We start from the raw sequence: 25,165 nt of genomic DNA on the forward strand, positions 1-25,165 counted from the left end.
TTGCCTCTTACGTCTTTTTTTGATAAGTCACCTTTTATCGAGATGTGGCTTCTTTTTTAAAATATACCTAAAAATGCAAATTATAAATAAATTTTCAGATTATTAACAGGTCGCTACAATCGTACTTAACCATATACAAATATGTGGTGGATTCGACAAATATTCAAAATATCTCGATAAACACTGGCTTATCGAAAAAGTACTAGGAGGCAAAATAGTTTTAAAAATATTGTGTTTAACTAATGGTGCCACAATAATAATTTAATTAGAAAGTACACAAAAGTTTGGGGGGGTTTAAGGGAACAGAACCTCCATAAAATTTTTATGGGGTGCACAAATTTCACTTTAATTTTTTTTTAAGATGTTGCTACCATAAGAGTTTCACATGTCCATTTTCAATAAAAAATCTCTAACAGTTTTCGATATATGCAAAAAAATCGATTTTCATTTGGTAACTTCAAAGGGCTGTAACTTTTTTTATGAGCACATTTGTACTAAGGTAAGTTAGGTTCAATCAACCTAGTTTTGACCCCAGAATCTGTGGTATAATTTATGACCAATCTTTTCGGGACACCCTGTATAAAAGACCAAATAAATAAATAGTACCTATCTATGTAATAGGTCTGGATCCCGCGTATGAAACAAAAGTTGATTTATAGCAAGCTGAAAAATTGCTAATAGCTTAAGGGTGTCTAGTCGGATAAACTTTGATATATGGGTACACTGGAACAGGGGCAGTTTTAATTGTGGAACAGGTTAAAAATTTGGAACGGTCAGACCACGAAAACAGTTTATTTATTTTATCCGACAGAATAGGCTTAAACTCTCCGAACAGAGATTAAACACTCATGCAAAAATCAGACTGCTATTTATCACCTGTCATAATTCCTGTCATTTGACATATTCTACATGTTCCACTCATTAAAACGTCCATTTGGTGATAAATAGCAGTCTGATTTTTGCAAGAGAGTTTAATCGCTGTTCGGAGAGTTTAAGTCTGTTCTGTAGGACAAAATACATGTGCCGTTTTCGTGGTCTGACCGTCCCAAATTTTTAACCTGTTCCACAATTAAAACTTTCCCTGTTCCAGTGTTCCCATATATCAAAGTTTGTCCGACTAGACACCCTTAAGCTATTAACAAATTTTCAGCTTGCTATTAATCAACTTTTTTTTCATATGCGGGATCCAGACCTATAAATTTCTATGAAGGATTTAAAAATATGAGATTACTTCAGACATGTAAAGAAAATAGACTTGGCTAGGGATATGCCACTCAATGCATCGGGGTGTAACGTCGATATCAAGTACGGTGGTTTAGCTATCTGTCTGTCGTGCAGGGTTGCCAGATGAAATTTCAGAATATCCCTAGATGGGAGCTTCAATTTCCCCTAGAAATCCCTAAATCGTATTAATTTGACCTAAAAAAGAAGAAATTGACAGATGACAGCTGTCAATTTAATTTATAACCTATTAAACACTATGTTTAATCAACTTTAATCATTGATTAGGTAATGTTTTAATGTTTACTTAGGAATATTTATGTCAGGGAACAATAAATAATAACAATAATAATAATATTTGAACAAAAAGATATTTAATAACAACAAAAAATGGCACCAGCACAGTTTAATAAATCCCTAGATTTCAAAAAAAATCCCTCCTCAGCTCCAAAAGGTTCAAAAAATCCCTAGATTCGGGGAAAATCCCTAGACATGGTAACCCTGCTGTCGTGCGAGTGTGAGCTTAGACAAGGAAAGAGAGAGGACGAGTAATCCTATGACCAAAAGTGAAGCCAAACTGACACCAGAGATTTTGATCATCGACGTATCTTTGGGGTATTGTTATGCATTGAGTATTTAAAATAAAAATATGAAATGTATTTAAAATGAAGAATTTGTGTACGGTAAATGTTTTATTAAGTTGATCATATTACGTACATATGTTTCAATACATACATATGTTTTTATTACGAATTTTAGATGATGATTTACTTTATTTTTTATGAAATTTTAACCTTCAACGAACACCCACCACTGGCAACCCATTGTTATTTTTGACGTGACCGCCATGTTTCTGGTGACAAACAAACCAAAAACTGGCTTCACTTTTGGAACGTGTGTTTTAAATGAGTGTTACCCGTCCTCTCTTTTTTCCTTGTCTAAGAGTGTGAGCGTATCTACCAAGAGGTAGGAGTAATGGAACGACAGTGACACACAGGTGGCGGCATAGCCACCTTTACTTAACAAGCCATGAAGTTGAAACTTGGCAACATCTATTGGTAGACCGATTAATTCTGACAGTTCTCATTTGTTTTTAAATAATTTTCATTGTATTTACAGAGAAACTGAAATATTTTACAATATTTCGTGCTCCAAATTATAAAGAACATTAAAAGGTATGTTATTAAGATGATTTTAGTTCAATATAATATATTTTTATATAAAATTGCGTGCATATAGAAATCCGTCAACTTAAAAAGTTTTGTCATTTTTAATGTCTTATATTTCCTAAACTTATTGGCAGATTTAAGTGATTTTTTTAATATGTTATAGCCTAAGTCTTTAACAATACGGCTGTAATAATATTGTTGCTAACCAGTTAAATTTTTATGGTGTACCGGGCATTTATAAAATACTGAAATTAAAACCCAACTATAGACTCCGGTTTTCTTAACATTCTGTTTTTTTGATTAATTCGCTTATGTTTAACAACTAGATTTGTTATTTATCAATTCAGGGTGTTTCCAAATCAGTGCGACAAACTTTAAGGGGAAAGGAACAAAATAAAAAATTTTGACGCCTGTATTTGAAATGTAATAATTTTTTTCGAATTCTGAGAAAACTAATAAGTATTTTTGAAAAATTTAAACGCAGAATAAAAGATTACTTTATTACCGAGGGCCAAAAGTCCCTTAGAATGAATAAAAAGTTTTTTTTTAATGACATATTTGAAACTAAAAACCACACTAAATTTTCCCAGTTTTTCACCCCTGTAACTTATTAAAATAAACATAGAAGTTTTCAGGGACTTTGGGCCCTTGGTCCTAACGTAATCTTTCACTCTGCGTTTAAATTTTTGAAAAATACTTATTAGTTTTCTTAGGATTCGAAAAAAATGAATCCCGTTTATATTCTTGTTATTGGTTTTTTTTGTATAATAAACGTTACTTACAAGGAATTACTTTTAATATTATTTTGTACAAACTTTCAATTAATAATATTTTCTTGTTCGATTAAAAAATACTATAAATTTTACCAGAATTTGTACTTTAAGTCGTAGTTTCGAAAGCGGTAGTCCGAAAATCAGACTACGGACGTCATCAATTGCGACGTTGCCTTTTTCTCTTCATGGCTTGTAAAGTAAAGGTGGCTATGGGTGGCGGCCATCATATGCTAGAGAGAGAAAGCTAAGCGCCGGTAGAGGGAGATAGATAGACCACCGACCCGAACTCGAAGTGCTCCGCGTTACGCTATTTTTCCGAGTTGGCCAAATCTATGTGTATAAGATCTTTGGATTACTTGGCCGCGTCCGTAATATAGAGGTGACCGTAGATACCAGTTCTACATAATATAATTAGTTTGGAGAATTTTAAACTGGCCGTTATTTAGAAACTGGGCGTTATTTAAAAACTAGCCGTTAGTAGAAGTTACCGATTTTAACAGGTGGCCGTTAACACAGGTGTTACTGTATTATAATTATAAATGGCTAAGGGCCGGTTTTTCAGTGCTGGGTTAACCCAGATTTTTCGGTCACCGAAATTTTTATGGTTAATCAGTTTTTCAGTACTAGGTTATCGCTTAAACCCGTTTAAGTCATAGATATATAATACTCTAGATTGCGTCCTCCGATCTTAAAATGGGTGACGGTTGCGACAGAGATAAATGAGCCTATTTGGTCGGTAGTCTCTTTCTAATTTAAGGGGAATATCGACGACGTGACTATCCCACTTTATCGAGTAATATTTGTTGACAGTTGGAGCGGGTGGAGACGAGAAATGGTCTTTGGTCTTCGGACGTGAGTAATCGTGGTTCGAATCCCATACCAACTTTACCTTTTTTATTTTTATTTACTCAATATTGCGTTTATTAGATATTTTTACATCTGAAAAATGGAGCTAAGTAAATCTAGCAGATAATAAATGTACCTATGTATAGTAAGTTAATATTGGAATACATATTTGTGAACTGCATAGTAAAATAAAAGTCATTCGTTATTAATATAAATTCGTCCTTATTCGAATGATGTGAATAATATTTGTTTTGCTTCTACTTTTTTAAAAAATTGTAACAATAGTTTCGTAAATAAAAATAATGTCTAATTACTTATAATTGAATCGGTCATTTCAAAAACAGCAAAGTCCACAATTTTGAGAAACTAACTTTTTGAGAGGAATAGACTCCTTTAAGATAAACGTTGTGTGCAAAAACGACACCAGTCCAGTAAAAACATTAGGAACAAAACTACAATATAACTCTGAATTTTGATGTCATCCATTTCATCCATCTTTCGACTATATTTAAGTTTTCTTTGCTCTTCTCTAAAATTAGGAATATGTGACTCGTGTTGTTTTTGAAATGACCGATTCAATTAATAAATCGATGGTACATTATGTTGATATTAATTATTGGTAATTTTTTACGAATATTCTTAATTACTTTATACTATTCTACCATTAACTTATTAAAAAAATAACATTGGCTTTTATATTTTTAAAAATCTATAGGTACCTACACAGTTTTTCTTATTTGTTATATATTTCTTTGCATAGATTTATTTTAGAGATGTAATAATATCTAATCAACGCAATATTGATTAAATTAAAAATAAAAAAAGTAAAGATTGGTATGGGATTCGAACCAGGGGTCGTATTTTCGAATTCAATCGAATATTTTCGCATACGTGTTAACTCGAATGAAAAATTTCGTATACGAACGTGAATGTGTATTTTTGAACGTCCTTCGAAATGTTATACGTATACGAGCAGAATTTGCACCGGCAACACTGCAAATTCGAATAACATTGAACTTATTTGTCAGCTGAAGAGTCACAATGTTGCCATATTTGTTTGGTCTATTTCTTGTATAATGTACAAGACTGTCTTAACTGGGGTATAATGTATAAGAATAAGATTGTATAAGAACGTTTAATGTATAAATATAACGACTTATAGTCTGAACAAATTACAAAAAAGGGCCATTTTTGGGAGAAAAGTTGTTTAGAAGTTATTTTAAGTGTAATCGAATATTAAGATTGCATAGGTATAATATCAATTTACAAAGTCCGCAGAAAGTGTGCCATTTTGTTTAATATGATTTTTGTATCCAGTATTTACACTGATACTTTAGTATTTACTTTTCAAAACTTTACTTCAAAGCGATTTTTTAAATGCACCTTTATGTAATGTGATAGTATGAAAAAATTGAGGATATGGCAACGGTGTCATATGTCAAGTTTGGAGCTTAGATCCAATGCTAAAATGCGTACATAAAGTTAGGTTAGGTTATATTTTCAAGGCATAATCGTACAACATGTCCTTTCTTTCTATTAAAGAATTATTTAAACCAGCCATTGAAAATAAGTTTCAAGGTAAAAATATTGTAGACAACAACACAATTAACACTATCAGCTAAAACTATCATGACAGCTGAAATGACCTTGAAATGAAACAATAATTCGTATACGAGCATCACGATTCGAATGGTTCATACCCATTCGAGTCGCCGTATACGAAAAAATTCGTACACGAAGTATTCGAAAATACAAGACACCGGATTTCAAGCGAAATTCTTCTAATTTCGTATGCGAAATATGCTCGAGTGAATTCGAAAATAGGACCCCAGGATTATCCACGTCCGAAGACAAACGACCAGTTCTCGTCGCCATCCGCTCGAACTGTCAAACCATCTAAAATACTCGACGACCGAATAGGATAGTGACGTCGTCAATACTCCCCTTGAATTAGAAAGAGACTACCGACCAAATAGGCTCATTTATCTCTGTCGCAACCGTCACCCATTTTAAGATCGTAAGGCGCAATCTAGAGTATTATAAATCTATGGTTTAAGTTGACCAAGATTTTAACCGATACTCGCTATCATAGGTGGTTTAACTCCGAATTTTCCGACAGACGTTTATCTATATTTGCTGACAGAAGAGGTTAGTTAAATTATGACATTTTGTGTTACCGCGGGAAATATTGTATTATGTATTATTATATTCTTGATTGTATCTTCATCATCAGATGAAGAATCGGAACTTGAATGCATTAATCATTTTTGTAATGTTATGTTATTTGTTATTTATAAAATAGGTTATGAAATTCTATTTTGTTTATTTTTCTGTCAAAAGTCTATAGAATTGCACATCTTGGTATAAAGCACTGAAAAACGATATAAGGGTTAAAATATTGGTTAAAATTTAAACTAGGTTAGCTAACCAAAATTTTAACCGCTCACTGAAAAACCGGGCCTTAACAAATCTACTGATGGCTACTGATTTTTTGAAAGCAAAACTACTGATGACATCAAAACTGACCTGGCAACCCTGTCGATGTGCGACCTGTGCGCCGGCGTCCCGGAAAACTACGTCCATTCATTGTCCATTTATTTTCCATTGTCCATTTTGTTTGCTGTTGGGCTGAACTGAAAATGAAAATGAAGCCTAGAGGCGTTTGCATAAAAAGTGTGATTAGCTGGTGATTGATTGATAAAATATGTTGTTTTTAAGTTGATGAACCCATGCAGCAGAATAAACTTTACAACTGCAGACTCAGACACATTCTCGCGGAAAAAATGATTCTGTAATCAAACTTTTGAATGTATATTTGACCACACCCAACTGTCCACAAAAATGAATGTAAGTAATATATTTAGTATTTAGTTCATAATTATTCGTTCATCCTATTAATCTTTTTTTTTTGTATTTTTTAACATTACAAATTGTATACATTTCCGCACAGTTTAACTGGGTTTAACCTAACTTCGGGCCCTGATTACTGGAGATTGAGGGCCCCCTTTCGCTATCATTTTTACAATGCAATAAATACATTTTTACAATGCAATAAATTTTTTAAAACAAAATATTTCAAAAAATACATTTAAAAATATAAAAAAAAAGTACCACAAACCAACACATTGTCATGACAAACAAAAAAACATTCTAAAAAATACATCGCATAAAAATCTCTTTTTTTCTTGACTTGGCATTAGCAAACTACCATAATACTATCACAACTCAATTGCTCATTCTAAAAATACATTAGACAAAAATCAGTTTTTTTCTCGACTTGGCACTAGCAAACTGCCATATAATACTATCACAATTCAGTTGCTCCAGTTCTTCATTTTCTATATTATAGGTACAATTATTGTAGTGGTCACTATTATAGTGATAATGCCTCTAGATTTTCTTCACCCAAATTTGACCTTAAATATGTCTTTATTCTTTTTAAAGTCAAAAAAGATTGCTCACCTGCCACACTAGAAATTGGTATCGTCAAATAAATTTGCAGTAAAGTTAAATATTGGGAAAAGTTGCCTTTACATCCTGGATGACACCAAAATTTTCACAATTTATAAAATGAGCAATATCATTATGCAAGTTCTCTTTGGTTTTATCAACATATTTTTTATATTTCTCACATACAGTATTAATTGACTTCTCCTTTATTTAGCGCAGGGTTGGGCAAAAATTGGGTTTTTAAGAAAAAAACAAAAAACATGTTTTTTTTATTTAAAAACAATGTTTTTTGTTTTAAAACAGTTTTTTTTCATCTAAAAAAAACCACTGTTTTAAAACAAAAAAAAAAACACTGTCTTAAAACAAAAAAAAAAAACGTTTTAAAATAATTACCTACTTCACTGGATTTCTAACGGGGATTCCCATAAACCTCAACTGGCACACCTATGGGATTCCCGCGAAGACGCGACCTGCGCGCACATGCAATGAGTGTTAAACTGTTTCGTTTCCTTATACCATGTGATATTATGTAAATCACATTCGCTATTCAGTTTTTCAGGATAGGTTGGAAGCTTTAAATTCTGCTTTATTATAATATAATTTCATATTGGTATCTTCCGTTCTATTTTAATTTCTAGTGGATAGTTGCAGTGTATACAGTGTAACGCAAAGCTGAAAGTTGTTGCAACAGCTTTGGATAAATGCCAGAGAAATACCTGCACCATAGCCGATGCAACAGACATTTGGAAGGTCTTACTGGGTTATTTCCAAAGTCAAAGTGAAGCTCAACCTAACGGTTATAGCAACGTGTTGAAACTTCATAAAGTAGAAGCACATTTTCAAATGGCTATAACAGATGCGCAATATTTAGCTTATTTATTAGACCTTCAGTACTTAGGTCAGAAACTCACTGAGGTGGAAGTTGATAGAGCATTGTTATTTATTTCGGATTTTCACCCAAATGTGATGCCCGAAATAATGTCATTTCGTGCCTTTGTTTGCAAAAAATACAGTAGACAATTTAAGTTTAACATGGTGTTGTGGAGTTGTTGCAGTTGACAACTCAATTATTTTCAGCAGTTGCATCCAGCGCTGGAGTGGAGAGTCTATTTTCTTCATATGGTCTAGTTCTCTAGTTCACTCGAAATTGAGGAATAGGTTAGGAAGTGACAAAGCTGCTAAGCTAGTAACAATATTTCAACATTTAAATAAAAATGTTTTTCTACAACCATGTTAAAAATGCAATTTTTAGCACTCCATACAAGCATTAAAAATGCTACTTTAAGGCACTAGTGCTTTAAAATTTTTAAGGCACTGCAGTTCGTATTGACCATATAGGCAATTTTGATGTAATGTTATGTCAAAAAAAAAAATTTTTTTTCTTAACATCTAACATTTATTGCAATCTGTCTGATCACAAACAATAAGCAATACATAATATTATTGAAAAATAACACAGATGGAAGCCGCCCAGTGGCGAGCACCCAGTAAGACATATAACATTATAATTTTAAAATAAGACATAACAATTACTTGGAACATAATACATAGATAAAATTTAGTATAGTGGACAGTTCAGACAATAAAAATATGATTATTAAAAGTCTAAGGAACATGAATAAAAATACGAAAGAAGTTTAAAAATCACTAAAACTAAAACATGATTATTTCACTGCACTATGACACTGCACTCTGTTGTTGCTCTGATGTCCAGATGTCCAGATGTACTAGAGGTCCAAAGGGTCAGGTCTTTTTAATCGTCTTTCATGAGAAATGTTGAGCAGGTCCGTGGCGAGTGGATTTGGATGGCAGGATAGTCTTGTCTTGTATCTAGAATTTACAGCAGATATTGCTTCGCTAACTGTTGGTAGCTGTAGGTCGTGGTGCAATCTCTGGTTTGTAACATACCAAGGGGCATTGCAGATCTGGCGCAACACTTTTGATTGGAACCGTTGAAGTTTTTGAATGTTGGTATTACTAGCTGTTCCCCATATTTGTGCTGCATATAGCCACACCAGTTTTAAAATACATTTATAAATCATAATTTTGTTCTCCAGGCTAAGATTTGATTTCCTACTCATGTACCAATACATTTTCCTGTAGATTAGGCCGAGTTGAAGACGTTTCTTCCAGATGTGGGTGCCCCAATTAAGTTTACTATCTAAATGAATTCCCAGGTATTTTACGGCGGTATTGACTGGTAGTGGAGTGTTATTTATAGAAACTGGAGGCGCGACACCTTTTTTTAAAGTAAATATTATTTGTGTGGATTTTAAACTGTTGACTTGTACTCGCCACAATTTAAGCCAGCTCTCTAGTTCAGTCAGATGATTTTGCAATACCTCGGATGCTTCTGTTGCTATAGGATTTGAAGCCATTATAACTGTGTCATCCGCATATGTAGCAATTGTTGTATTAATGGTGGTTGGAAGATCCGATGTGTATATTAAGTAAAGTGTTGGTCCTAATATGCTTCCTTGTGGAACTCCAGAACATATTGGAAACAGGTTAGTAATTTCCCCTCCTCTTTTGACTTGAAAAAATCTATCTGTCAGATAGGATCTTAATAGTGAACTTATGGGATAAGGAAATATGGATTTAATCTTGGAGATAAGACCTACATGCCAAACTTTATCGAATGCCTGTGAGACATCTAGGAATGCAGCTGTACAGTAATTTTTGTGTTTGAGCGAATTTCTGATAGTTTTTACTACCCTATGAATTTGCTCGATGGTACCATGTTGTTTCCTAAAGCCAAACTGATAATTAGGTAAAACATTATTGCTGTCTAATGTAGGCTCTAGTCTTCTCAGGAAAAGCCGCTCGAACACTTTAGATATAGTAGGCAACAAGCTTATTGGACGATATGAAGATACTTCCGCGTGATCCTTATTAGGTTTTGGGATTAGAACAATTTGGGCTACTTTCCATTGGAGTGGAAAGTAACCTGTTTTTAATATTGAATTAAATATATAAGTAATTAAGCTTACACCTTCATTGGGTAGATTTTTTAGGACCAAACTAGATATTATATCATACCCAGGTGACTTCTTATTCTCCAGATTATCAATTACTTCTTCTACTTCAGATTTCTTGAAAATTTTAATAGGCGGAGCCATTTGATATGGTGCGTTTATGACTTCATGAATATCTTCTTCTTCTTCAGCTGAGACTTCCCTCTGATGCGGTTGAAATACCTCGCATAAATGATTTGCGAAAGTATAAGCTTTATCTTTGTCAGTTTTAGCCCATGTGCCATTTAGTTTCCTGATTGGCATATTCATTTGTTCGTTGTCTTTAAGTTTTTTTGTTAGTTTCCACAGAGAATAATTTGTATCATCTGAAGGTGAGAGGTTCTTTAAATAATTGTTGATTCCATTGTCTTTATGTTGGATCAAGTTTCTTTTGAGTAATCTGCAAGCTCTATTAAAATTTGTTTTATCTTCTGGGTGTCTAGTGAGCTGCCACCTCTTTCTTAGTTTTCTTTTTTCCAATATAAGTGTATTTATGTGAGCAGGATACGACTCGGAGTTGTGTGTGTAGGTAATTTCTGGAGTGGACAACCAAGCAGCTTGCTGAATAACTGTAGTTAAGTGAGTGACTGCATTTTCTATGTCCCTGCCTGGGGAACTTATTCAAATGGACTTGTTTCAACGTCCACGCTTCCAAGCCGTAGAGAACACGTAGCATCGAAGCATCCTTAGACGTAGTTCTAACCTTATATCCCGACAACAAAGAAACTTTTTAAGTTTAATGAATGATGCACGTGCTATCTAGTGGATTGGAACTGTCTTTTTGAGTGCTTACAGGTGGAGGAGTTCGTGCTAAGCTGTTTCTTCTAATTGCTGGATTTATGTCCTCACTGAATGGATAACTAGTAGATTGTTCCTGGTTATCGTGTTGGTAACTCATAGTTTTCCCCTAGTTATAGCTAGGAATTTTTAAAACATTCCGACATATTTTGATAATATACTGGCCTATTTTCTCTATATTTAGGTATATTTATGTTGATAAACTTAGTAATTAAATATGTAGTAGAAATTACTTACTGGATAATTATTTTAGCATTAAACACTAACAATTTTTGGCTATTGTTTTTCGGTTTTTTGATAACGAGGGATTTATACTAATTACAATATGATAAGATAATAATTAGACAAATTGCTTCTTAATTACATGTGTTCAGCTCGAAGGTTCTGAACAGACTGAAAAAAAAAAAATATATAAAAATGGAATGTCAGTCAAGTTCAAGTAATAGTTTTTGTAGATATTGTTTGTAGAAAAAATATTGTATGATAAGCGTGTTAAAAAGTACATTTTTAAGGCACTCATGTGAATTGCAGAACTCGATTTGCTCATTCTGCAAACTTTCACATGCATTCCTTAAACGTGTACTTTTAACACTTATATCATAAATAACTATTAAGGTTACATTATTAACCGTAAAAGCTCATTATTTATAGTTTTTATTTTTTTAAGGAACATTCATTGTTATTTTTATTTTTTGTATCACATATCAGTTGCAGGATGTAGGACTGTGTAATAGATGCTGTTGAATTATTTACTTAATTTCTTAATTTTCTTTTTCTTTCAACTTTATAAAGAGTATTGGTTTACTTAATGTTACTACCTGTCTACCAGTACTAGTATGCTTGCTACCTGAACATGAATAAAGTTTAGTCAGTTACTTTTTTTCAGTTTTACTTTTTACTTCGCATTAATATTGTTATTGCACCTACTTACTCTATAATCTATGTTTGCAATTTTGCAAATTAGCAAACTCAAATGTCTTACAACAATGTTATTTAAATAAACAATAACGAAAAAAAAAACTATGTTTTAAAACAGTGTTTTAAAACACAACTGTTTTTTTTTCAGTGTTTTTAAACATGTTTTAAAACGTTGTTTTAAAAAGCTTGTTTTAAAACAGCCCAACCCTGATTTAGTGTAAAACATATCTAAAAGCTGATGTTACATATTTGTAGCATTAAATTCTCTTTAAAAGATATTGAGTCATATTGTTGCATAACGGTGTTCTTTCGCTTCTGGTTCAGTTTTGCTAAAATCATTTCTTACGTCACTAACAAGGCTAAAAAGATGTCATTAATTCTACTCCAATCGACATCAAGTTTACAGTTTTACATGTTACATTCACTCGTTACAAAATTATTGCCCAAATCAGTGTCAATAGAGCTGCCTCAAAGTTTTCCATTTTATTGTGCAATGTGTTTTCTTGTGCAGTGTCTTCAGCAAAAAATGTTTTTTTTTGTTCTTTGAAGGTCAATTGCTTCGCAAAAGAAAGCTTTCGCTTCTAGTTCAATTTCGCTAAAATCATTTCTTACGTCACTAACAAGGCTAAAAAAGATGTCATTAATTCTACTCCAATCGACACCAAGTTTACAGTTTTACTCGATACATTCACTCGTTACAAAATTATTGCCCAAATCAGTGTCAATAGAGCTGCCTCAAAGTATCCATTTTATTGTGCAGTGTCTTTCTTTCACTCCTAACTGCTGATTTTTCGTCTCTATTCTTGCATAACTGGAAATATATGTTTGATGGATCTTTAGTTTTAAAGTAAAGTGTTTACAGTGTCAAATCGGGTAGACCATCTCAGGGGACTTCAATTTCTTATTAAGGAACGGGTTCCTTCATTCCCCTATGCACCCAGTGAATAAACTAGCAGTATTTCCACATAATAAAAAATTCAGCTTATATTCATATTATATATTCAGAACAAAAACTGGAACAGTGGAGACAAGCTCTGGAGGAAAAAAGGTTTAAAACTTAGCAGGCAGTAGGACAAAGACAGAGTATTTGCAATGTTCATTTAAAGATGGAGTTACTACAAATAAAATGGTATCTTTGGATGGTGAACTGATTGTAAAAAGCAATAGACTTAAGTACCTGGGATCAGTATTACAGAGTAATGGAGAAATAGATGGAGATGCATGCAGTAGAATTAGGGCTAGATAGATGAAGTGGAAGGAAGCGAGTAGTGTGCTGTGTGACAGGAAAATTCCAATGAAGTTGAAGGGAAAATTCTATAAAACAGGCATAAGACTGGCTATGATGTACGGAACTGAATGTTGAGCAGTGAAAAAGAAAGAGGAACAACGAATGCATGTGGCAGAAACGAGAATGCTTAGATGGATGAGTGGAGTGACAAAAAAGGATAAAATTAAAAATGAGTATATTAGGGGAAGTCTAGGTGTGGCACCAATTGATGCCAAAATGAGAGAGCATAGGTTGAGATGGTTTGGTCATCTTCAACGTCGAGACGCTAATCACCCAATACGAAGAATTGCTGAAGTGCTGATTCCTGGAAGGAGTAGGAGAGGAAGACCAAAGAAGACGTGGGGGAGACGATTAGGCAGGACATGTTGGTAAAGGGGATTAATAACACTGATATGACCCAAGATAGAATTGTATGGAGAAATGCAATTAGGGAAGCCGACCCCGCATAGGGATAAGGCAAAGAGAATGATGATGAAAAAATTTAGGTTATAGCCGATGAAGGTTGCTGATCAAATGAACTGTATCAAATTCCCGAGCCTGTTTGTAGAGTTATTTTATTTACAGTAGAACCTCGATATAACGGACTAATTGGGGGGATGGGGTGTCCGTTAAAGCCGAAAATCCGTTATATAAAAATAGGTTTAAAATAAATAAAAAAACTTGATTTTGAAAATATGCACACTGTATTTAGATATAAATAAAAAACACAAAAATTCTATTTAATTGTCTTCGGACATTCGTCGTGAAGTGATGTTTGATATCGACGTGCTTGCTTACTTTCGGTAATCCTGCTTTGAAAAACAAATCAAGTTTTGTTTGCACTTTTGAAGTTTGCTGTTTTTTATAATCAACTCTCTAAAATTACGAAATTGCGTATAATACAGTGAACTTCGTTATCTGACAAATAATCAAAATGTTATTAGATCAGATGCGATCTTACCTCTGATATATTCATTTGTGGCAGTGTTGTTTTGCCTTCTTTGCTATCTTCACAACCATCCTTATTTTTTAGGTTCAAAACTTCTTCTGCTATTTCACTTTCAGTCATGATACTACACCTGGCCCGGGGTCACCTTCATCTACTTTTAGCCATTGTAAAACATCTTTCTCAGCTACCTACTTCTTCTCCGGAATTATTATTGTCCTACAGAAATCAGGAATTGCCAAACCTTCTAAACCTATAAATTTTTAATTTTTCTTTTGCAAGGTACGCTGCTCTCTTGTATCTTCTGCATTATCTGCATCATGTAATACAGCCATTACTTCATCTAAAAATTTTCTGCGAGATATTCATTTGGTTTCCAAAATTGTTCCCTGATCGATTGTTTCAATAAGTGACATTGTATTTTTTGGCAAAAACATACAACTAAAGAACGACTAAAGTTTGTAGGTAGGTGTAGCGTTTCGGGTCCAGACGGACCCCGTTGGTATTCAATGTATCTTGGTATGTGACAGGTTAAGCGTATATAATATTAATAGGACATTTCTAATTTTTTTTAAGTTTGAACGGATTGTTTGTCCGTTATATCCCAAGTCCGTTAAATAGAGGTCCGTTATATCGAGGTTTTACTGTACTTGGAAATAGTTAATCGAGACTTTGGTCTAGCTAGGGGACCTATAGTTCATTCTCTAACTGTAAAATATTGCAAAACCTTTATATTTTAAAAATCCACTTGGATTCACATCAAATTTGGCATGCAGATAGCTAACATGTCAAAGAGAAAAAGTAATTGTTCTGATGTGTGCTTTTGCCCTGGGAGCGAGGTTCACCGCTTCTAGGGGGTGAAAAAATATGTTCAAAATAAGTCCGAAAATTGATAAACTGACTAATTCTAAGCAACTGTTGTTCTGTAGTGGTTTTTCACTAATACTTTTCGCCGAACACCGTTTTCTAGAAAAATCGATTTTAAATTTTTTCTTTTTTGAGTTTCCAAAAAAAATTAAAAAAATATTTAGAAATCCGAAAACTGGTATGTTTATTTATATTTCAGAGATAAATCAATTTCATTAAGGGGATGGGTACGTATTTTCGGCTGCAATGCTATTCAAATGGGGATTCATTTTTTTCGAATCCTGAGAAAACTAATAAGTATTTTTGAAAAATTTAAACACAATGAAAGATTACAGTCTTACCGAGGGCCGAAATTCCCTGAAAACTTCTATAATGTTTATTTTAATAAGTTACAGGGGTAACAAACCAAGAGAAAATGTGGTGTGATTATTAGTTCCAATTATCTCGTTGAAAAGAAACTTTTTATTTATTCTAAGGGATTTTCGGCCCTCGATAATAATTTAATCTTTCATTTATCAAATTTTTGACCTAGTGTTCTGCTAGCTTGATTATCAAATTAGCAGAACATGCGATAACTTTTAAAGAAGAAGAGCAATAAATTTTTTCTTGGAACATTAAATTAGCATTAAATTAAAAATTAATTATGGTATAAGAATAACTGTGTTCTGCTGACTTTGTTCTGCTAACTTGAGTCTCAAGTTAGCAGAACATGCGATAACTTTTAAAGAAGAAGAGCAATAAATTTTTTCTCGGAACATTAAATTAGCATTAAATTAACACTTAATTATGGTATAAGAATAACTGTGTTCTGCTGACTTTGTTCTGCTAACTTGAGTCTCAAGTTAGCAGAACATGCGATAACTTTTAAAGAAGAAGAGCAATAAATTTTTTCTTTGAACATTAAATTAGCATTATATTAACACTTAATTATGGTATAAGAATAAATGTGTTCTGCTGACTTTTTTCTGCTAACTTGAGGGACGTAAGAAGCTAAGTATGTTTATAAAACGAATTTTTTTTCCAAAAATTCGAATAGCCCTCTTGGGAGTTTAATAGAGCATTTTTAATGTATATAATACCACAGAACCGGTTTTTCGACAGTAACATGTTGCGTTATAATACTTTCCACGTTCTCCAGTCAAATCGAAAGAAAGAACAGAAGCAAAATCTGCTCATATGTGTCTATTAAATTACTATGTTTTCTGGTAAGATATATTAAATTGCTTATAAAAATTGCATTGCTATTAACGGTGGTTTTTAAGGGTTGAAATATTATGATATATCCTAAAGCACATAACCATCATTATTTAACCAATCAAAACCAAATTTTACTCATATTAAGGTTTACAATGTTTTTATATAATTTTTGACAATAAGGGGTAGTTTACACCGCTAAAAATAATCAACACTGTTGAGCATGATATAGAATATGAATTACAGGGTGAGATGATCCTAATCCCAGATTTTTATGCAAATCGATGCAAGCCGAAATCATTCTTTTAGGATCAATAAATTTTTTATATATGTAGCTCCAACAAGGGTGGCTTTAAGGGTCGAAATATTATGAGATTATATCCTAAAAAGGATAAAAAGGATTCTAACAGCTCAACCCGTGGGAATGAGAAGACGGGGTAGACCAAAGAGGTAGATGGACGGGGTAACACAAGATGCCGAGAAGATCGGAGTCGGCAACTGGAAAGTGCAGGCAAGGGACAGAACAGAATGGCGTAGAACGCTTGAGAAGGTCGAGGCCCTCTAAGGGCTGTAGCACCATGATGGTGCTGCAGCCATGGTGGTGGTGGATATCCTAAAGCATAAAACAATCGTTATTTAATTAATAAAATCCAAATGTTGACCATATTAAAGTTTAAAATGTTATTTTATAATTTTTACAATTAGGGGTAGTTTTCGCCCTTAAAAGAGTACAACGGCTCAATATAGAAAATGCACTAGAGGGTGAAATGAGCTTAATCCCAAATTTTTGTACAAATCGATGCTGGACGAAAAAATTGCGAGGTTTTGCCATTTTTTCAGCTTCATTTTCTGGCCTATGATTGTTCTTATATTCAATTGCATTAACTTCTTTTAAAGTAAGATCCTCTTTGAATTTAATGACGCTATTGATTCACTTGCACATCGGTCTCTGGGTGAATTCTAAATTAACTTTTTTAATTCTCAGTTTGACAAAAATAATGTTGTTCTGAAGCTATTTCATTGTGGCATTTTTATAATCAACTATTTTCAATGGGAAATAAGCCACAATTTTACAAAAAAGTAAAATGATTTTATTAACGTATCGACGCCCAAGTCGGGTGTCGTCAAAATACAAAATATCTACTAAGTTAAACAAAATTGTTGTTGCTTAGTAAAAAATTCTTCTAATAATTTATTTGATCTGACTCATTTATATCGGCAATTCAGCCATGTATTATACATTTTAAAGTAGAAGACTTTAAAATGGTATTGCCAATATTGATGAGTTACGTTTCTGGGACGACTTTACTAAAATATAGTTCATTCGATTACATGAAATCAACCCAACTCAAGAATATCCGCCACAAAAATCATAGCATGTGATCAGTCTTTAAAAATTTAGTTGTCTTTTTAAAGACAAATCCCATGCTATGATTTTTTGTGGCGGATATTCTTGAGTTGAGTTGATTTCATGTAATCGAATAAACTATCTTTTAGTAAAGTCGTCCCAGGAACGCAACTCATCAATATTGGCAATACCATTTTAAAAACTTTTACTTTAAAATGTATAATACATGTCTGGATTGCCGATATAAATGAGTCAGATTAAATAAATTATTAGAAGAATTTTTTACTAAGCAACAACAATTTTGTTTAATTTAGTATTATTTTGTATTTTGACAACGACACCCGACTTGGACGTCGGAACGTAAATAAAATAATTTTTTTGGTAAAATTGTGGATTATTTCCCATTGAAAATAGTTGACAATAAGAATGCTAGAAACAGCAGCGATGAAAACACTTAAAATAATTGATGGTAATATACTATGGGACTGAACTAGAAGTGCAGATATGTGATGGATCTTAGGTAAAGAACATAAAAAATTGGGTATTGGGTTGGTTGTTAAAAACAAAAGAGTCGAAGACCACATAAGCCGAATGACAACAAATAGAGTAGTAGAGATGGCAACAGATGGTTCCCCAATAGGTACATCAGTGGGAAGGGCACGAAAACAATTGAAGGACAGCTTACTGGAGAGTCATGTCTAAGAATTATAAGTTACTGTTAAAAAAAAAAAATGAAAATGAAGTGGATGAACAATCGGAATTTTTAGACAAATGAAAAGATACTTTGTCCCGTGGATGTTTTGGGAAGGGTTGAATGGGTGCTGGTAACAAACTAATCAAGTATTTATTACCTTACATCCTAATAAACTATAGGTCTGGATCCCGCGTATGAAAAAAAAGTTGATTAATAGCAAGCTAAAAATTTGTTAATAGCTTAAGGGTGTCTAGTCGGATAAACTTTGATATATGGGAACACTGGAACAGGGGTAGTTTTAATTGTGGAACAGGTTAAAAATTTGGAACGGTCAGACCACGAAAACGACACATTTATTTTGTCCGACAGCGACAGAACAGACTTAAACTCTGAACAGAGATTAAACTCTCATGCAAAAATCAGACTGCTATTTATCACCTGCCATAATTCCTGTCATTTGACATATTCTACATGTTCCACTCAATAAAACGCCCATTTGGTGATAAATAGCAGTCTGATTTTTGCATGAGAGTTTAATCTCTGTTCGGAGAGTTTAACAGCCGGTTTCCGAAACGTTATTCAAATCTCCGATCATCTAATCGGCTGTCAGATTGGATCAACTGTTAACCAGTGATGGGTTTCTCAAACGCCAATTATTGTAAAATTACACGATCATAGATCATGTAATCGATGATCTGACATACAATTTGTTATCGATACTGTCACAATTGACTGTTATCCTTCAAAATTTCAATTATATTAACCTCTAAATCCAAACTTGTATCGTTGTATCTCTAAAGGTGCATTCTCTCTTACGTACTGTCACTTTGGTTTGGAGCAAGAATTGAATGATAGCATTTTAAAAATGAGGCTAGATAATTTCAAAAAGAATAAAACGCATTAAATTTATGTGATGAGATTTGGAGATATAAAACAGTTTATTTATGATCTATAATATTTTATACTCATATTTTTATTTTTGGTCTATATAATTACTTTTTGTATTTATTTTTAATTTATTTACCGGCTGTTTTATTGTCTTCAAAGTTAGCTGCTATAATTTCACACACGTTTTCCCTCTTATTTACATCGCTATTATCATTATGTTCTGCTTTTTAGAGCTCTGGCCTCTCAAAAAATAGCTCTATGAGTCTAGCATCGTTGTTATCTTACATTTTTAAACGAAAAAAATATAAATTATATAATCAAATATACAAAAATGTCCGAGATATCCATGTTCTGCAAGTTAAATAAATTTTTTAAATTATTTCTTCCATAAAAAAACTTACGTTTATTGAATAACATGATTTATCTCATTTATATATGTGTTATTTGACAATTTTTTCCCGGTATTTGGTAATTACAGTAATTAAAAAACTAAAAAAACTCTTAACAGCCCGTTAATCGACGGATAATCTCATATTAGGTAACAGTACATTTTTACCGCCGTTTGACAAGCGAAACTGGTTAATCGACCTTTCAGAGACTCAAAACACTTATGATCGGCTGTTAACAAGCGATTAATCTTTTGTCAGGTGATCTACTGTTGTTAAAACTAGTTTGTTTGACGTTTCTGACGCATTTAATCCATTGTTAATCGTCGATTACATAATTTTTGAGATGATCATCCTTTCGGAAACCGGGCGTAAGTCTGTTCTGTCGGACAAAATAAATGTGTCGTTTTCGTGGTCTGACCGTTCCAAATTTTTAACCTGTTCCACAATTAAAACTTCCGCTGTTCCAGTGTTCCCTATATCAAAGTTTGTCCGACTAGACACCCTTAAGCTATTAACAAATTTTCAGCTTGCTATTAATCAACTTTTTTTTCATACGCGGGATCCAGACCTACTAGACATATTTAATTTTTTTGGTTATTGGTACGTATTATACTAACTCGTTTATCTGAAAAATATTACACTAAGCAATATTATTTTATTAAAAAATGTATTCCTATAAACGGTTAAATTTATTAAGGGATAAATGCAAATGTTTCAGGACCCCAAATTTTTTTTATACCGGGATATTCCTATAACTGGTATTCTAACAAGCAGGTTCGACTATATTAAAATTAGGAAATGTTTTAAAAACACGCAACAAAAGGAAGTGTACAAATCTGCTGATAAATTGACCCAGATCATTTTGATATAGATAATGAATTTTGACCTGGAAAAAGAGTTGACCTTGAAAATTTCACATAAACTTGTGTACTAAATCGGCATGACTCATAGCTCTTGTCAAAATCCAATGACTCTACCTACCTTCATCTTTTAATATCATTTAAAATAACTACTGGATGTTGATTTATTCTAATTTTGATATTATTTGTTTCAGGTTAAAAGCAGAAGCCGTGCGCAAATCGCAAATTCGCAGTGTCCGAATACATATTACATATATGGATTCTTGGTTATTAAGGACTGCAGGCATTATGGAGTTTGGTTTTCTGCATGTCAACAGCTTTTCTGCTGAAGATGTAATTTTAAGTTTGGTTTTTTATTGATTAGTACACAATATGCTGGTTTATCGGATCGACACTGAACTGAATTTAGAATATAAGACAGAAAGAACACTGAATGTGTTTAGAAAAAAAGAGAACAGCAACTAGCATCCAAAATTTTTATCTATTGTACAAATGTATTTATGTACTCCCGAAAGTGTTAATATAAAATGTTGTTTTTTTATATACCCAGTTTCAGGTATATCAAGTTTTCTTCAAGTTCATGGAGTTTATTTACGTTTAAAAAATCGAAAAAGAAAATAATAACTACTAGACAAATAAGTGAAATTCAAACGACTCCCCCAGTACTAATGAAACTTTATTCAATTTCTATGGTGTGAAAAATGGAAATCAACGTCAAGGATGACTTCCTTGTATTTATGTAATATATATTTATGTACAATAATTATTAGTTTATCATTGACTTCAAATTTTAAAAGTCAATTTATGATTATTGTACAACAAAAAATTAGATTATCAACGAGAAGATTCCACATGCATCTACATCAGAAATGAAAAGGACGAAAGTTATTTCATGGCAGGCGATATCAAAGATTGGTTATGATTTGACAGAAAAGTTTTGAAAGAATGTTGCTCACAACATCTACCAACCCTAATTATTGATACACGTGTGTGTAATATAGAAAAATGTGGTGAGCAACTTGACAATATGACAAACCAGCTTTCGAACTCAGTAGAGAGCTGCAGAAAAGGTCATCGTCTTCTTTCCACACAAATATAAATAACAAAAAATCAGATAATACAAAGATAAGTCTTTGACATGTGTTGTATTTTGTAGATCGTTTGTTGAGCACACATGTTGAAGTTTTTCTAAAACTGGTCCAGAATCCATACAGGGTGAACCCGTCGAAATGTGAACTAGTTTTCAGTTAGATGCTTTTTATGACATTTTACATGATTAGGAGATGTTTTAAGTCATGATATTTTTTCCTAGAACGTTTAAGGACTTTACTACATGTACTTAAATTTGGGCACGTTCGTAACATGCGAAAGTTGTGTTAAATTTTTTTTTTGAATGGCCATGCTTCACACTTTCTCGTCAATTTGGGGTAAGTGTGACAATGGACTAGCTTACAACAGCGTGTATTATTTTTGGGGCAAGTGTAAATAATTTGAAATTACAAGAAAAAACAAATTTTTTAGTGTGACAAATTTTACTTTATTTTTATAAAAGTTACAAACTTAAAGTTTCAAACCGACAAAATTTACGTCAAAATAAGATGATCCCTTCTGTCTTTCACGGGTTTTGGTAGTTTTTACGATATCTTCTTCAACTATCATATCCGTGTCTTCTGTAGATATCAGACCAAAAAAAGTTGTTACTACTCTTTTTATATCTTAACCCGTTCAGACCTGACTTTCTCAGCAGAAAAACATTTTTTTCTATTGAATCTTAGCGGAAGATTGTAATAGTCTAAAACAACATTGTTAACATTTTTGTTTAATAGGTAGTCATTTGACAGAATGTCCATTGTAATGGACATTGGGACTATAATAAGAATTTAGGATATTACGATATTTTTTTAAATATATTTACATCAAGCATATGTTAATTAATTTAAATAAAAATATTCAAGACAATTTTTGTTATTTACAAAACATAAATGTACATTACATTTTTCACAAAAAACAAGTTTTCCCTTTACACCTAGCATTTTTGCATCTGTATGCTTCTTTATTGTTACCGTAATTTGGTAAATGGTCTATTTTATCTATGCGTATTTCCTTCAATGATCTAATTTCAACTCTGGATCTTTTTGGAGTGTGGGGAGAATTCTCAGTTTATATTTTGGGGCGACCAATGCTTCGTTTTATGGGGTTTCCCACTTAATTAGATTGATCTCTGATTGATTTTCAATTTGAGACAGCACATTGTCAGCTAATTGTTCTAATTCATCATCATAAAAAAGTACAATAAAATCTCTTGATCTTTTGGATTATCCGGATTAAAACCTAAAACAAAAATATCAATATACACTTGAGAGCAAAATACTCAACTCACTTGCTGAATAATTGTACACGTGGAATTTCCTAAACCTGTTGTCCGATTTGAGTGATTATATCTGTGGACCTGTGGACTATTCTAGCATATAAAAAATATTTAAATTAAAATTCAATTGTAGGCTTAGGCTTTATTAACATTTTCTTTTTTGACTCATTTGTTTATGTTGGATACTAAAAAAGTTAGGTACGTTTAAGAAAAAGAACACCCTATGATTGTTACACCCGGTATAAAATGACATTTACCTGTCTAGCAACAATAATATTCATCGATTTTCTTAAATAATAAGGCCATAACATACTAAAAAAAATGGCTCAAATCGGACAATAGGTTTAGGAAATTCGAGACTTCTAACGTGTACAATTTAGCAAGTGAGTCGAACAAAAAACAATTATCTATGTTGAAAAAGTAATATGTATATAAATTGAATGTCTACTGTTGTATAAAATAATATTTGGTTACATATAATAAATTTACAACGTGAAGAAACATATTTACTTACGGATTCCAGGATATGGTGAATTCGCCATGTCACCCTATCTTAAACAACACAACTTTGCTACGATTCAAACTAAACTGATAAGTGTTATGTTTAGTAGTAACTAATATATTCAAAATAAAAAATATGCAGTTATCAGCAATTTACAGGAGTTTTATTCTACGGCTTACGTAAATGTATGTCCATTACAATGGACACCAGGTCTGAAAGGGTTAAAAAGCAAATTTTACATTCATTTTTAATCTTGCTATCCATTTCTTTCTCAATTATTTGCTCCGTTTTCTTCAAATATTTCAGGATCTAAATCATCTTCAACATTCTACCAAATCTTTTGATTCTGAGCTACTAAAGGTTTCTTCTCTTTCTTAATCCTCTTCGGTTTTTGAATTTTTGCTTCTCTTTCTGTTTTCTTCTTTTGTTTGTTTTGTAAGTTTATTCAATATTTCTTCGTAAGTAACTACTTCTGTCCCTGCAGCTACTTTCTTTTTGAGCCGGAAGGATTTTGCTTGTTTGTCTGTTTAACAGTGTTTAATAGCAGCTCCTCAAAACTTATTTTTGAAGAACTACTACTTGGAGTTGCATCAGAAATATTAGTTGTATTGTAAGTTTATTCAAGTCACCATCATCATCATCGGCTTTGAGAATCTTGGTGAATTTCTTGATTTCCTCAACCGGCATCTTCCACGCTTGGGAAGCCTCAAAATCAGCATCGACATTTAGAGCTGATGTCATGTATTTATCGATGAACGCTAGGTAGTAAATTTTGTTCGGGATCGAGGTTTTAGAGGAACCAACCCCCTTGTAATCTTCCAATGTCTTATTACCCAGTTTGATTAAAAGTTGAGTGGCGACAAAGGCAAGTGTTCTCAGACGAGACCCAAACCCACTGATTTCAAGTCCTAGATAAGGATTTCTGCTAATGCAGCCAATAACAGATGATAGGGAGTCATATTCAGCCTGGAGTTCGGGATTTTTGGCTAATAAATATCCCCATGGGAAGCTTGGATTGCTCGACATTGCTGTAGCTATGTTCACGATATAAGTCATATTTTGGAACATTATCTGGCTGTAGAGAGGGAAGACTGCTTGGTTCCTAGTTAGTTCAACTACATCTGACAAGTTCCTCATCAAGTTTTTCACAATTAGGTGGCCCTGATTTATTCTCTTTTTAATCTGTTGCCAAAGCGATCTTATAAGTCTTGGAGTCATGTCAGGGAGAAAATAGGGTCGTGCAATTGGGATTGGAAATACGTTGTCTTCTTACGGATGAAAGCATCAGATACTTCCCCTGACTTACAGATGGCACTTAACAGGAGTAATAAGCCGTACTCCAGTTCTAGTTTGCCTTTTGGGTGATTTGTCAAATAGCATGACAAACCATAAATGCAGATGTCAATGTTCTCATATAGGTTTCATTTGTGGCGGCAACACTGGACAGGAAGGCATCATCAGCAAGTGCATGAATGTCTTGGAATGCTTTGTGCACAGTGACCTCGTTGAGGACCCCAGTTTCCGGTTTAACATTTTCCAGGGCCTTCTTCCATTCCTCTTAGGTCATCTTTTGGAACTTGCTTATCTTCTTTATAAGGAACAGTCCGTTGGTGGCCCAAGCAGGGACTAAAGGGTCATTCCATTGGAGTGCTT

At 33.0% G+C, this 25,165-nt stretch overlaps 1 long non-coding RNA gene across 1 annotated transcript; it reads left to right on the forward strand.

Annotated features, from left to right (window-relative positions):
* The first annotated feature begins 6,475 nt into the window (after positions 1 to 6,475).
* On the forward strand, positions 6,476 to 21,179 carry LOC126892427 (uncharacterized). Its single transcript, XR_007700826.1, has 2 exons — positions 6,476 to 6,856; positions 20,837 to 21,179. It is a non-coding gene; the product is annotated as an uncharacterized LOC126892427 (long non-coding RNA).
* Positions 21,180 to 25,165: the final 3,986 nt, after the last annotated feature.

This window comes from Diabrotica virgifera, chromosome 9, assembly GCF_917563875.1.
Source record: "Diabrotica virgifera virgifera chromosome 9, PGI_DIABVI_V3a".
Classification (NCBI taxonomy): Eukaryota; Metazoa; Arthropoda; class Insecta; order Coleoptera; family Chrysomelidae; genus Diabrotica; species Diabrotica virgifera.